Raw genomic sequence first — 15,531 nt, forward strand, 5'->3', positions numbered from 1 at the left:
TTACTTCTGGCTTGATTCAGATTTAGATATGGAGCTCTCAGGAAGAAAGTTTACACCTCTTGGCTATTTGTTCTTGCCCCTTTTCTTTTGCTTCCACCATTCTCTGAGCCAGAAGTCTGGCATAGTCATCAGCTTCTTCCTTATAGTTCTGGGTTTGTTATTTCTTTAGACCACTGGGTCTGTGCTTATGCTGCAGAAATCCGGGAGTTACCAAATGCTGGATCATGAGTGCTTCTGTCCTCGGCTTCTTACTTTCTTTGTTCAGTGGTCTTCTCACAAAATACTGACATATACCATCTTCTTTGGAGCTTTCAGATTCTGCTAGCTCTCTTGGGACTAAGTCAGTGAGGCACAGTGTGGCTAGCCAATCCAGGAACATCTTTCTCACCTTTCTTTATTATGACCAAATTTAATACACTTAAATCGGCATCAACAGTGTGTCTTCAGATTTGCATTTTCATTCTCCAGTTCTTCCAGGACAATAACATGAATAGGCCTTGCTAAGTAGCAGATGGACATGACCATGAGTGAGAATCCCCTTGTTTCACGGGGAAGCCTTGTTTGCCACTCTTGATGCAGACAGCATATCCCTTTCATTCTTCATTAAGAGCATCTATGACACTTGTGTGAGACTAGGCTGAAGCTGAGTAATCTAAAGGTGAAGCAGGCACTTAAGCAGAGTGGACAAAGCCAGGAATCTTGTCTAAAAGATCCCTTCAGGGAAGTAGATAAGAAGGAAGCAAATTGTTAAGGAAACAAAGGAAAAATATCACCTGAACCAGACAAAGGAAGTTGGGCCTGAGCACATGGAAACCCCCACCCCAATCCCATCAACAGCTACCAGACTTGTAAATTAGCAAAGCAAGAGTAGCTGCCAGTCTTGTAAATCAGCAAAGCAAGGACTTTTGGGGACAAAAGGGGTCCCAAAGCCCACCCACTTTTTGAGTTGTTTTTGGATCCAGACTTGGTGGCTTCCATCCCTCTAGCTAGTGCCTGGCACTCTAGTTGAGAAGGATGTGGGTGAATGTGGATGAGTGTGTGTGTGTGTGTGTGTGTGTGTGTGAGAGAGAGAGAGAGAGAGAGAGAGAGCAATGCACCTTGTAACCAGTAAAGTTTTGCTGTTACTTTAAATTCACTGGATCTCCATGTATCACAAAGAACTTGTTGTGCCTCAGTGTTCGGTTGGAAGTGATTTGTGTTTGTCCCTATTTCCCCTGCTGTTGACCAGGGCTGTGTGTCTTGTCTGCTCAAGCCGCACCTATCTGGAAAACCCAGGTAGAAAGCAAGGTGGGGGGTGGGTTTACAAGATCTGTGTGCCTCAACAGGCTGTGAGCGTATGAGTGAGTGACTGTCATGAGTAAGGATGGCGAGCAGGGGGCTCCCATCCAGACTGTCAAGCGCATGCGTAGCACTGATGAATTGTTCAGCCATTCAAAGAGACACAGATCGGGACCGCCTTAACCCTTGGGGGTTATATGGCTGGGTTTTCCCACGCTTCTTCAGTTTGTTAGGATTCCTGTTAAGTACTAGCAATAAATATTAGAGACCAGTTCCTTGTCTCAGTGTGTTTCCTGGTTGTTAGGACAGTGACCATAAGTCGAACCTGGGAGCACATGTGTAACACACGTGGAATATAAATGAAGCAAATGCTCCTCAAAAGAGAAAAAAAAACATTATTTGAAAAAATTAAAACAAGATATAATTTGCCTACAAGAGACAAATATTAGAAAACAGGACAAAAAATGTTTAATTTTTTTATTTAGGTGAAGAATTTATTTCAGCAGGAACTAAAAAAATGGAGTTGTTTTATATATAAATCCCCAACTAAAACCAGAAGTTGTATTGGGTTTCTCTTATGAAAATTGGTGTTTGATGGAGCATTGGAATAGAGTGATCTCCCCATAACTGGATAGAACTTCTGAGAAAAATATTAAAATCACTCGAGACAGAAAAATGGCAATTCAAGGCAGTACACCTACATTTCTGAAAGACATAGATCCTTTTCAAGAATAGATATGATACAGGATTTCGAAGAATTTGGCTACTAAGGTTTCTAAAATAGAGATATTAGCAAAGACTTTTTAAGATCATAATCCTGTTAATTTGGTTTATAAAAGGAAATAGTTCTTTTATTTTTTAAAATAGTAATTTCATTAAAAATTATCATTACAACGATAAAAAACTAATACAAACTAAAAAAAATTAAAAAGAAAAAATAGAAGGTGCAGAAAAGAAATAGAAAATCGAAAAGAAATAGAAAAGAAAGAAAAATAAGAATATAGTAAAGAAAAAGAAAATATATAAAGAAATGACTTTCACCTTCATCAAACAAGTATAAACAATTTTAGTAACTTATCACTTTCTCTTAAAATACAACAAACAATCTCTCCTTACCATATCCCACCTCTTATCTATAAACAAATCCATAAAACCTAGTCATTTCGGTCCTGATCAGCAAAAGTCTGGAACCCTAACCCTAAGGGTTTCCAAAGATAACAACACATCTATTTTAACCTTGGTCAAGTAAATGAACTTTATATTCCTTCCTTTTACTGTTAACAAACTTGATCTTTAGATCCTTCAAATAATGTCCTGGAACTTGATTTCTTTTCATTTTTATTTTGCCCTTTCTCACAAAATTCTTCAAAGCTTTAACAAGCCTCTTTTGTAAATCCAATATAGGGAAATTTTCCAGGTCACTCTCTTGGTTTGTTATTTGTATATCACTTTTAATTATTAAGACATCAGCCGGTTTACAGTCTCCTTGAGCACAGCAAGTATTTGGAGCACTTGTGGATGATCTCAAGTCCTCTCCTTGTCTGGAGAGGAATTAGGAAGAGCCAGTCTACATGCTCGCTCTTCATTCCACACCGGTCATCAGCTCTGCTTTTAGTGGAGCTGTCTTCAGTTCGCCATTTCTTCCCTGGAAGTCCCAAATCCAGTTCTTTTAAACAGAGACTAAATGAAATGTTGTACAGAAAGAAGCAATAGTGGAGGATTGTAAAACGAAATTTAAAAAAAAATTAAAAAAATAATTTTGACAAAGGTAATTATTTAAGAATGGCTTGGGATGCTAGTTAAGCTTTTATTAGAGGGTATTTTATACAACATAATAGTGAACTTAAAAAGAAGAGGCAAGAGAAAACACAAGCTATTTTGGATGAAATAAAGAGAAAAGAAGAAGAATTAAAGAAATTTCCAGGGAAGATAAGTATTTCTCAACAAATTAAACTTTCACAATGACAGTATCTATGTTAACAGTAAGAGAAATGGAAATAAAAATGAACTATGTAAAGCAAAAAAACTTTGAATGGATAGTATGGCCATACAAAAAGCATTTCATCAATGTTATTCTAGCTCATATAAAGCAAGTGACATCCCTCTGCAGAAAATAGATGAATACCTAAAGAAACAAACTTTGCCAGGGATTACAGAGGAACAGAAACAGATTATGAATGGACCTATAACAGTAAATGAAGTTCATAAAGCTATAAAAAAAGATTAAACCAGGAAAGGTGCCTGGACCAGATGGATTATCAGGTTCTTATCATAAAAGTTTTGAGGATGAACTTTTACAACCTTTACAAAATACGATGAATACAGGGAGGAAAGATGACAGAGAGTTGGAAAAAGGCCAATATAGCACTAATACGTAAAGAGGGACAAGATTTGAGTTTAACAAGAAACCTGTAAAAAAGAGAAGAACTGGGGGCAGAGCGACATCATTGCCAATGGTTTTCTTATTTGCAGTTATTAGAAAGATTTAAAGTAGACAAAAGAGTTTATGGTTTTCAACATTGTAAGACTGAGTTTGAAATGGAATTGTGTACAAATGATGAATATGTAATTTGTCCTAACAGCCAGGAACCATGCTGAGACAAGGAACAGGTCTCTAGTGTTTTATTGTTGCTACATAACAGGGAAATCCTAACAAACTGAAGAAGCGTGGGGAAAACCCAGACATATAAACCCCAAAGGTTAAGGCGGGCCCGATCGGTGTCTCTTGGAATGGCTACCTAATTCCTCAGTACTATGCATGCGCTTTACAGCCTGGATGGGAGCCCCCTGCTCGCCATCCTTACTCATGACATAATTGCTAAAATGTTTAAAATTTTATTGAAAATTGAAACAGGAGAACTGAAAGAATGTATGATAAAGTAGGTTAATTTTTTTGGTTATAGTATACAGATGGAACAATGGGAAAATATGTGAAATATGTGATTGAAAAGATTGAAATTTACACTGTTATAACCTTAAAGAGAATTTTTATAAAATGATGTACCGTTGGTATATGTCACCAAAGAAATTGTCTAGAATGTTTAAAGGCACTTCAAATTCACATGTTGGAAATGTGAACAAGAAGGGACATTTTATCATGTTTGGCGGATGTGTAAAAGAAGCTAGAAAATTCTGGATTCAAATACATACACTGATTCAGAGGATTTTCAAGATTAATATACAATTTAGATCTTTCTTTTGGGATTGATGGACAAACAGTTGAAAAAAAGTCATGGAACTTTGTTTTTGTACCTGATAACTGCAGCGAGATTATTGTATGCACAAAGATGGAAAGATTCGGCAATACCTACAATGGAGGAATGGTTGATGAAGATAATGGAAATCGCCGAGATGGCCAAATTGACTTTTTTAATTAGAGAAAAGACAATATCTACATTTATTGCTGACTGGAACCCCCTTATGGACTTTTTGCATAAAACAGAAAAAAATGAACTTATGATTTATGGTTTTGATGATGAGACAGGATAAATTATAGAAAGAAGAGAGACATGTAATTTTAGAGAAGGAGGTAAATTTATAATTGTACTTTCAACTGCTGTCAAGAAGATTGGAAGCCACTTCTTTGTATCTTTTTTCTTTCTTTTCTATTTTTCTTATACTTTTTTTTCCCTTTCAAGCACTTTTAGCTTTCTTTTTGATTTCTTTTTTTTTCTTCCTTACTTCACATTAGTTTGTATTAGTTTTTATCTTATATATATATATATATATATATATATATATATATATATATAAATAATCTACCGAGATTTCTTCAGTCATCCATTTCTCATAGAACATGTATAGCTTTTGCTCATCATCCATCTCAATGACTTTCTGGCAGACAGTGGCAGGGAATAAGATATTTACAGCCACTTGCTTCAGGTCAGCCACTGTGCCTTTCCTTTAATGGAATCAGAAGAAGCACCTTATGCTGCTTCTACATTGTAAGAGATGAATCTAGATATTTGAGCCTTTTTTCCTTAAACGGATGACTACAGTGCCTTCAGCCTTAAATCCCCACTGCAAAAGAAAGCGATAGTTAATCTAAAAAGCAAGCAGCTGGATCTGATCTGCAGGCAATTCCTGTTGTTGTTAAAAGTAAAACATATAGTACAGCCAGGTATAGTTGGATCAGTTTCTCAACTTCCATCCACCTCATCAATATCAATGGAATGTTTGTTAAGTTGCTCATCACCAACTTCAGTCCATGATCTGAAAATGAAATGTACAACAACCCTTATTTTGGTCTTCCAGGCATCAGGCTTTAAAATAGGATTATGCACATTTATCCAAGGTAAAGCTATCAAAGGCTATTACTCATAATGGCTATCTCCTGCCTTCAACATCAGAGGAATTATGTGTTATCATTATAAAAATTATTTCTGGGAAACAACAGTGGGAAAAAGCTATTACCCTTACACTCTGCTTGTGAGTTTCCTTTTGGCATCTGGCTGAGACTTTGAGAATCAGAATGTCGACCTAGATAGTTCTGATCCAGGCAGCTTAGCTGCACTTACGTTTATATATTGGTTCATCACCCAGTGCCAAGGGGGCCCTCATGCACATAGCCTGTATTCACACATTATATTAAGAACATATCCCTAGTTTATTATATGCAGAATGATGGAGGAATACTGAAATTCCCACAATGGAGGAGTGGATTGTAAAAATGTCAGAATTGGCAGAAATGGAAAAACTGACCTATTTGGTCAGGGATAAAACAACAAGTACTTTAGTAAAAGACTGGAAACCTTTTATGGACTTTTTGCTGAACATAGAAAAAAATGAAGTGATGATTTATGGTTTTGATGATTGAAATGAAGCCATTAGTGGACAGCAAGGACCACTGAATGGGGCAGAGCTTAACACAGCAGAGAAGCTGTGCACAGAGAAACAATATTATCTAAAATAGCTTTAATGAGCACATCAGAGAAAAACAGGTTATTGATCTTACACACTTAGCCCTCCCAAGCATAAAGAATCACACACTTAGACAAAGTAGGTTCAAAAGTAAGCAAAAGGAGTCTTTCTGATTTATTTGGTTCAATTACATCCATCTTTGGTAAAAAAATGATGTTTCTTGTTTCTTCTGTTCTTTCCCTAAACTTAATGAACTCTCATCCCTCACTGCTGCCAAGAGCTGTGTGGAAGAAAAGGGAAAGACTCTTTTTGAATTCTTAGGCCCACCTCGTGGCCCAAGATGGAGGGACAGGAGCTACATGCCTCATGCTTCTCTCCCCAGTGGCGAAGGAGGAAGTGAGAGAGAGGAAGTGGGAGTGGCAACAAACAGCTTCCTCGCACATACGGTCTGCATCCTAGAGCAACTGATAAATATGCTAAATGAGGCATGCTGATTTGTTAACATCTCCAACATGAAAGAAGGACTAAATAAGGGGCTGAAGTGATTTTTGTAATACCAAGAGCTAGGAGGGTTATTGAGTTTGTTCATAACTGTTGAAAAGAAAGTTGGAAGTCACTTGTTTTTTCTTGTTTCTTTAACTATTTTTCTTTCTTTCTTAGTCTGCTTTGCTTTTTGCACGTTCTTTTTCTTCTTTCTCTTTCTCTCATTTCTTCATATTTTTTCTTCATATTTGCTTTTTTTACTTATGTAAAATTCTTAATAAAATCATATATATATATAAAAATAACTTATCCCTAGTTTATTCAGTTAATCCAGTTTTTGGGGTTAGCATAATACACTGAATCATAGGTAAACACAGTAAATTAAATGGACTTGGCTAGTCTACAGTTCCCTGTGTTGTGCAAACTCAGACACTATCAGGTGGGATTATTTTACATCAAGGCTGGGAAAACTTCACAAGTGCAAAATCTACTTTGCTTTTTTTCTCTTTTAATTAGAACTAAAATTAAATGATTCACCAATAGAAGCTTGACATAAAAGACATACACAGTTACTATGTTCATGTGCTACACTGCACCTTCATTCGTTCACTCACTCACTCACTCACTCACTCACTCACGTTGTTATTGTTCAGTTGTTAAGTCGTGTCCGACAATTCGTGACCCCATGGACCGTAGCATGCCAGGCCTTCCTGTCTTCCACTGTCTCCTGGAGTTTACTCGAATTCATGTTCATTACATTGGTGATGCTCTCTAACCATCTCATTCTCTGCCGTCCCTTCTCCTTTTGCCTTCAGTCTTTCCCAGCGTCAAGGTCTTTTCCAGTGAGTCCTCTCTTTGCATTAGGTGGCCAAAGTATTTGAGCTTCATCATCAGTATCTGCACAGGATACTTATACAGGACTACACAGGACTTATATGGCTGCCTATCTCATACAATGACTCCAAGTGGCTCACAACAATCCATAAAGCATAGTTAAAAACATACTCTTCCCCACAGGTGCCAGTCCAAACATCCTCATAGCTCAACCCCCGCCCCCACTCCTAGCCCAATGTTTGGGAGAAGAGCCAGGTCTTCACAGCCCTCCAGAAGGCTAAAGGGGTAGGGGTCCCTCTCATCTCCAGTGGGAGGCTATTCCAAAGGACTGGGGCAGCCACTGAGAAGGCATGCTTCCGAGGTCCCATCAGACAGCTACATTTAAGGGAGGGGACCTGAAGCGCACTCACCCTAGTTAACTACTAGTAGGATGGGCAGATACCCTCATGGAGAGGCAGTCCCACAAGTTAACCTGGCCCTGTGCCACATAGGGCTTTAAAGGTGATAACCAGCACCTTACAGTAAATTGCACCAGGAAAGCAACTGAATGCCAGTTCATGTCACGCAGCAGTGGTGTTACTCTGGTGAAACTCAGGATACCCAAAACTGTGTACCACTGCATTCTGGACCAGTTGCAGCTTCCAGATGGTCTTCAAGGGCAGCCCCATATAAAGTGCATTGCAGAAATCCCAGAGTCTCTCTGGTGGGAGGAGATGGGTGGTGACAAATTAGATAGATCAATAGATTGATAGATCCAAATGGGAGGTGACCAAGGCATGGGTGACTGTGAGCAAGGCCTCCCACTCCAGGAATGGGTGCAATTGGTGCACAAGACAGATTTGTGCAAAGGCCCTCCTGGCCACGGCTGCCACCTGCCAGCAGATGATCTTGCCCAGCGGCTTGATGATGTTAAATAGGAGCAGGGAGAGGGTGGAGCCCTGAAGTACCCCACAAATTAGGGGCTTCAGGCTTATTCTCCCCTCCCCCCATACTGACTGGCCCTAGAGAAAAAAGGAGAATCACCGTAATATGGTGCCTCCCACTCCTGACCCTCTGAGCCACCCAGAAGGATACCATGATTGATGGTATTGAAAGCCACTGAGAGATCAAGGATGGATAGTATGGATGCACAACCCCCATCCTGGGCCCACCAGAGGTGATCAACAAGCTCAATTAATGCTGTCCCAGTACTGTAACTGGGCCTGGATCCTCGCTGAAAAGGGCCCAGATAATCCACTTCTTCTAGGACCCTGTGGAGCTGTAAGCCAACAACCTTCTCCATCACCTTCCCTAAAAAGGGAAGGTTGGAGACTGGATGAAAATTGTGTTGTTATTTCATTTTTTAAAAATATGGCTTAGGAATCAAGAAGCAAAAAAGTTCTGGTGGGTGTAGTTTTTCTTGCTGGAGCCAAAAAGTCTGAGTGTGGCCAGGTCAAGAAGTCAAATCCTTTGTCTTGCAAACTGATATGCTAATAGTTACTACGATAACTAATGATTAGTAGCCTAGATAAAGGTCAGTGTTCTCCTGCTCTCTGGCTTCCTGCTCCCTGCTTCTGATTTTGCTATTTCAAATGCAGCTACTCTAAGTCCTGCTTGTAAAAAGTGTTTTATCTCCCTGCATGGAGAGGCAGAACTGTAAAAATGCTTTTACTCCCTGTTTTGTAAATACAGTTTATATTTGTTGAAGTTGCTGGCATGATTTTTTGATCTCTCTCTCAATGGCAAAGCTCTTCTGAAATTCCGCTGCTGATCCTCAGGATCACACACACACACCAACAAATTGTCCTAATCCGTTGGGTCCAGTGATGGCCTCTTCAGGAGGGGTGTGCCTTGGTATGTTCATGTGCACTGGCTTCCAGGAGGCTTCCAGGTAGAATTCAAGGTGCTGTTAATACCTATAAAACCCTTCATGGCACAGGGCTGGGTTATTTGTGGGATGGTCTGTCTCCCATTAGCACATGTGCATCAACAAGATATGGGCTGGATACATACAGTCAGAATACAATTTCAGTGTCGTAAACACTAGATGTAATGGTTGCCTATTCTAAAACACTATCAGACTCATGAGCAGAAATTCAAAGATATCTGATTTATTAAAGAATAGTATGCAGGATCACAGAGAAAGCTGAGAATGATTAAAGCGCGCCAAATTCAAACTGAAAAAGCCTTGGTGCAAATGAAACCCCTCCCCCCATAGAATCTTCTCAAGTTCACAATCCCAGGTGCTCCTACCGGCTTCTGATGGTCTGTGGGAAAAGGCCTTGAACAGATAACATAATTCCAAACACATTCCATTGTACTGATTCCATATACAGAGGAAGGTACAAGGTCTCACAGCAGCTCCCTCCCAAACAGAAACACGCGTCAGCACCATGGCGTGTGAAACATTACGATGTATAAACTACATTGAATCAGTGAACATGACACTAGATTTAGTACACTTAACTTTTGAGAATGTGAACCTGAGGAACTAGGGGAGGAAATAAGAGACAAAGCAGTGAAAAGTCCCTAAAATTTCAAAAAGTAAAATATCTAAGCGGCTTTCAGAACAAATAATTCAGATAGCCAGATATAAACAGATTATGGAAGCCTTGGGCAATAAGAACGGCATATGGCAACTGAACACAGGCTGTTAACATTAAGTTAAGAGAGGACAAGAAAAGGTATCTCAGTTAAGTATGTCAACAAATAACAAAATATAGGGAAGGGAGGAAGAAAAGGGAAGAAAAAAGAACGTTCTTTTTAAGGAGATCAAATAAATCACAGGATTTTTTTCAGCCAATCTAGAAATGCTTAAGTGTAATCATGAAAGAAACATGATAAAAGCAAATGAGGTTTAAAAAAAGATAAAGACCACACTGAAATCCTTTACAAATGGACGATAAATGACAGAAACATTTGTAGAGAGAGAATATATTCAAGAACTAATTCCAGTAGAAAGTGAGGTCAATAGACCAGCTGTCAGACAGGAAAGCATCAGGTGCAGATGAAATATCCAGTGAACTATTTAAAGCCATAGGAAAAGAGGCTCAGAGCTCTTTGTTAATAAATAAGGAACAAGCCTGTGTGACCTAGAAATTGGAAAGATTGGTGTATGTGCTTTTATTGAAAAATGGAGATGCAAGAGAATGCCCAAAACACTGAACAATTGCTCTAATTCCTCACATCAGCAGAGTCAGAGTTAAGGACTTAGAAGGGAGAAGATTGCCACAGATGGAGAGAAAAATGCCAAATGAATGAGCAAGCTTTAGAAAAGGTAGAGGGACACAAGATCCAATAGCTACTGCAAGTCGGATAATGGAAAGAGCAAGAAAATTTAAGATATACCCAGCAGCATTTGCATGGAGTCAAGAGGAGGCAAATGACAAAATGACAGTCCATTCCTTTTATACATTCACTGTAATGTCAAACACACCTACAAAATTGGCAGAACTTATGTGGCAAGGGTGCAATGCTTGACACTGTTATGAAAGGACTGGAATCTTTGGACACCTCTGAGTCTACCTTTGCTTCAGTGATTATAATAAGGCTTTTGACTGCATAGGTCAGAGTGTGAACATATTAAGGCTGGTAGATATAATGGTATGTGGGAAAGACCTTGGGAGATGGGGTGAAGAGATGTTGCCTAGGGAACAATCAAATAAGAGAGGGCATAGGCCGCAGCTGGATAGTGGGTGGGGCAAGAGGCTTAGAAGGGAGCCTCTCTAGTTTCTTGGGCTGTAAAGGAGATGGGGGGAAATTTGTACTTTCAGACTTGCAAGATTCTGTTAATGCAGCCATACAATGAAGTAGAATTAGCTCATCTGGTCGTGTTTCTTGTCTGGTCTACCTAGTAAGGCGGGCAGTAGCTGTATTAAAATAACTGGCTACAGTAGTCTTATGAAGAATCTTGACAATCAATGAGAAGTTACTGTAAACTGAATTTGGAGAAACAAAATGGTTCAAAATAGGAAAGGAGGTAAGACAAGAGTGCATATTGTTCCTTTATCTGTTTAATGCAGTGTTTTTCAAACTTGGCAGCTTTAAGATGTATGGACTTCAACTCCCAGAATCCCCCAGCCAGCATGTTGGGAATTGAAGTCCACGTATCTTAAAGTTGCCAAGTTTGAAAAGCATTGGTTTAATGTATTCAGCAGAAATATTATAAGTTTGGCAAGGAGTTGACACCTGGAGGTCAAAGCACCAGCAGTTTGAGGTAGACAGACAAGACTGTTTCATTCACTAAAAGTAATGGTGTGCAGTGCTTTGGTTGCAAAGTGAAAAAGGTGCATTGGATCAGGCATGGGTGCTGATGGCACCTCCTTAAAGAAGCTATGTCTTTTCTGGAGCTCACACAATGGCCACATAATCCCAGAAAGTATGTATATGACTTAAGGAGGTGCTGACAGAATGTGACAAGGTACCTCAGAGCGGGTATGGGGCACTGTTGGCATCTCCTCAAAGCATATACTGCCCAGAGTCACTTGCTGAGATGGGCGGCTATAGAAATCCATCCATCCATCAATCAATCAATCAAATAAATAAAATATGCATACTTCTGGGATTGCATGGTTGGGGTTAGCCAACATAGAGGATGAATGTAAAAACATGAAAGAGAAATGCTGCAATCAACTAATGATTTAATATTGCCTTGAAGTTGTGTTTAATTGAGGAAGTCAAATAGATAGCCCAAATGAAAATGTTACATAGCAGACCACTAACTGAGCTCTGAATCAAGCCAACTAGTCTAACATAGACTAGTTAGATCTTCCTATAGTTAAATCCCAGTTCCATCCAAGGCACAACCCCTTGCTCCAGATTCTTGACTGTAAAGCAAGAAATCCTTGTTCCTGCAACTTGTATGCATCATATACATTCAGTGCATGTGTGTACAGGGCCTAATTTATTCTTATTTATTTATTACATTAAGTAAAGGTAAAGGTTTCCCTTGACATTAAGTCCAGTTGTGTCCAACTCTAGGGAGTGGTGCTCATCTCCATTTCAAAGCCGAAGAGCTGGCGTTTGTCCGAAGACACTTCTGTGGTCATGTGGCCGGCATGACTACACAGAATGCCGTTACCTGCCCGCCGAAGTGGTGCCTATTAATCTACTCACATTTGCATGTTTTCGAACTAAGCTTAAATAGTATAAAACAGTAAAGAATAAAGATACAACAGGCAGAGAAAAAAAAAAAAGTAAAAACATTGTGAAGGGGAATTTTTGGTAACACACTTTCCTCTTCCCTTATTTTTCTCCCACCACTAACCACTCCTTAAATATTTGTCCTATACTTTACAAAGCATTGGAGGTTTTTCCTCGTATCTATTTAAGTCATTTCATCTGTTGTTTTTAGTCTCTTGATTCTTTTCCTAGAAACCCTATTCCAAATGACTGAATCTGCCTTGCTGTGTGATGTGTTGTATATAAGGGAGCCATTCCTGCTCAGATTTGGTTAAACTTCTGTTATGACTATAGACTGCCAGTTTTTTCACTGCTGCCTATTCACCAGCTTTGGTCCCCCAGTCTTTTATCATCAGCAGAGTTTCACTTTTCCAGTATTGTGCCAGTCTTGGTTTTGCTGCTGTCAACATATATCTGAAAAAGTTTGATACTTTTCATTTGTGCTTTCTGGAATTATTCCCAATACAAATATTTGTGGTTTCAATTCAAATTTTATTTTTAAAATTTTCTGAATGTTTTGGCATATTTCCTTTTAATATTTTTTCTTTTTGCATGATCATCACATGCGCTAAAATGCTCTTTCTTTGTCATGGCATTTTCAACATTTATTATTATGTGATTTGTCCATCTTGGTAATCATTGACAGATTTATATACCATCTAGTGCCTAATTTAAGGGGGCATGGGGGCTCAGCAGTTAAGATGCCAGGCTCGTCGGCCGGAAGGTTGCAAGTTTGGTGGTTTGAGACCTGAGCGCCACATGACGGAGTGAGCTCCCGCACTCGCCCCAGCTCTTGCCAACCCAGCAGTTCGAAAGTATCCAAATGCAAGTAGATAAATAGGTACCGCTTTGGCAGGAAGGTAACAGCATTCTGTGACTGTCATGCTGGCCACATGACAGTGGAAGTGTCTTCGGACAACGCTGGCCCTTCGGCCATGAAACGGAGATATGCACCGCCCTCTAGTGTCAGACATGACTAAACGGGAACCTTTACCTTTAGTGCCTAATTTATTCTGTGTCAACCAAAAGATGAGCTTTGGCAGTTGCAAAAATAAGGAAAGAAAATGTATATAACTCACAGCAAATTGGGTGCCAATCTCTGTGCTTTGATACAACCCCGAAACTCAATTCCTGATCCACGGAATAGATTGCTCTCAGCTTCAGAGTTCACCAGTCATTGCCCAGCTGTTTTTATGCTTCTGTACATGCCTAGATAGAAGGAGCAAAAGCCCACAGCAGAAGAGGCCAGAGCCCAGCTTCAAATTGCCACTTTTGCAAGCCAAAGCTTTCCAGGTGAGTTCCATTTCTGTCACTTTCACTTGAAAGGAAACTGAGTTAGGAGTCAGTATAATAGGGCTGGTAATATGTTTAATAAAGTGTTGTGAACTTACTGTTTAGCATAATGAAAAAGAAAGCTGAATTCTTGATGATCCTGCTTTTTATACCCATAACAAATTTCCAAGCAACTAGAACAGCAGGCTGGAATATGTTGGTATCAATAAAAGCATTTCTGTTTTTTCCCTTTTCCTCTAGAAAAATTAAAATTCAGAGGAGAAAAATATTAATAGTGTTCAGTTCTAACAGAGGCTACCCTGTGGGGTAGGGGCATTTTAAACACACATGCAGAAGACCACTGGACACATACTGTATCAGCTTGATGCCCCAGGAGTGTGTCATGGTTGGACATCTGTTGAAAACACCCCCACCCCCATGGCTTTGGTGCTGTAATGCTAAAGCCACGCTGGGGCAGGGCACAGTTTCAACTGGGAGAAGCAAGTCTACCACCTATACTGTTGTGGGGAAAGATGAGAAGACCTCCATCCCTTCTTTCTCTCCCCTGTTTCGATTGCCACCCATGGTCAGAGAAGTGAGGAGAGAAAAGAGCAAACTGGGTCTCTCTGATATCCCCTATTTCTCTTGCATGGGTGCCAAAAGAAGCGGGGGGGAGGGGGGCAGGGAGAAAAGTGGCAGAGCATAGTTGATCAGGTGCTGACAATAGTTCCCTAGATGCCAGCACTCCGATTCCACCTGGGGCACCAAAGGAGGCATTCCCCTTCCTGACTCTCTGTTCCCTCAGGCTCTTAGTATAGATAGAACTCCATTTTGTTTTCATTGTTGAATTAGAAGAGGGGTCTAAAATGCAGGAAGCATTTATTTGAGCTGACAGGGTCCCCACCCCCCATTACAGAACTTTTGTGCTGTTATGTGGAAGAGCCCTTAAAAAGAGCGGCAGATTGTTACACCTGTTGGAAAACAGCAATATTTCCTTCTCTTGATGCAAGAGAAAAACTGCAGGCTTCCAATAATTTCCTTATACAAGCTTTTTATCCGGATTAACAAGTTTCCCCTGTTCTGGTTTTGCTCAGCATGTCAGGGAAGATGAATCTTCTTTGCACAGAGAATGTCACAGAGCAAGAGCTGTTTTCTTAAACATCCTTGAGCAGTGGAAATGTTGGGTTCTTCTTCACTTATCTCTGGAGAAGTGGGAATTCTTAGTCAACCATTTCCCTCCCACAAAAATCTAGAACTGCTTCTGCTTTCTCTGTAAGATTAGATAGTCTGAGGGGGCCCTCTGTCTGCCACATCAATAATGCTGCCTACGTAACACCATCCTGCACTGGAAGTCCCCAGTATGTGCAACTCACCTCACAAATGATCTTGGTGTGCTGAAGGCAAACTTTTGAATGAATTTGTAATACCTTTGCAAGCATCAGTAGGACTAGGAACTTTACTGGAGCTAAGGGAAGGCTTGTCCACAGTCTGGGTACAACTCAGAACAGAAAGTGAAACTAAACTAAGGCTAAACTTAACTTGGATCCCATAAGGAGACATACTAAAAATTATTGGGAGATTGTATATTACGGAATACCACCCAATTCTCAAAGGCCAGCTAAAGACATCATTGCAGTATAACAA

At 39.8% G+C, this 15,531-nt stretch overlaps 1 pseudogene; it reads right to left on the bottom strand.

Annotated features, from left to right (window-relative positions):
* LOC134507301 (small ribosomal subunit protein eS6-like) lies at positions 1-8,737 on the bottom strand (annotated as a pseudogene).
* Positions 8,738-15,531: the final 6,794 nt, after the last annotated feature.

This window comes from Candoia aspera, chromosome 1 (assembly GCF_035149785.1).
Source record: "Candoia aspera isolate rCanAsp1 chromosome 1, rCanAsp1.hap2, whole genome shotgun sequence".
Taxonomy (NCBI): Eukaryota; Metazoa; Chordata; class Lepidosauria; order Squamata; family Boidae; genus Candoia; species Candoia aspera.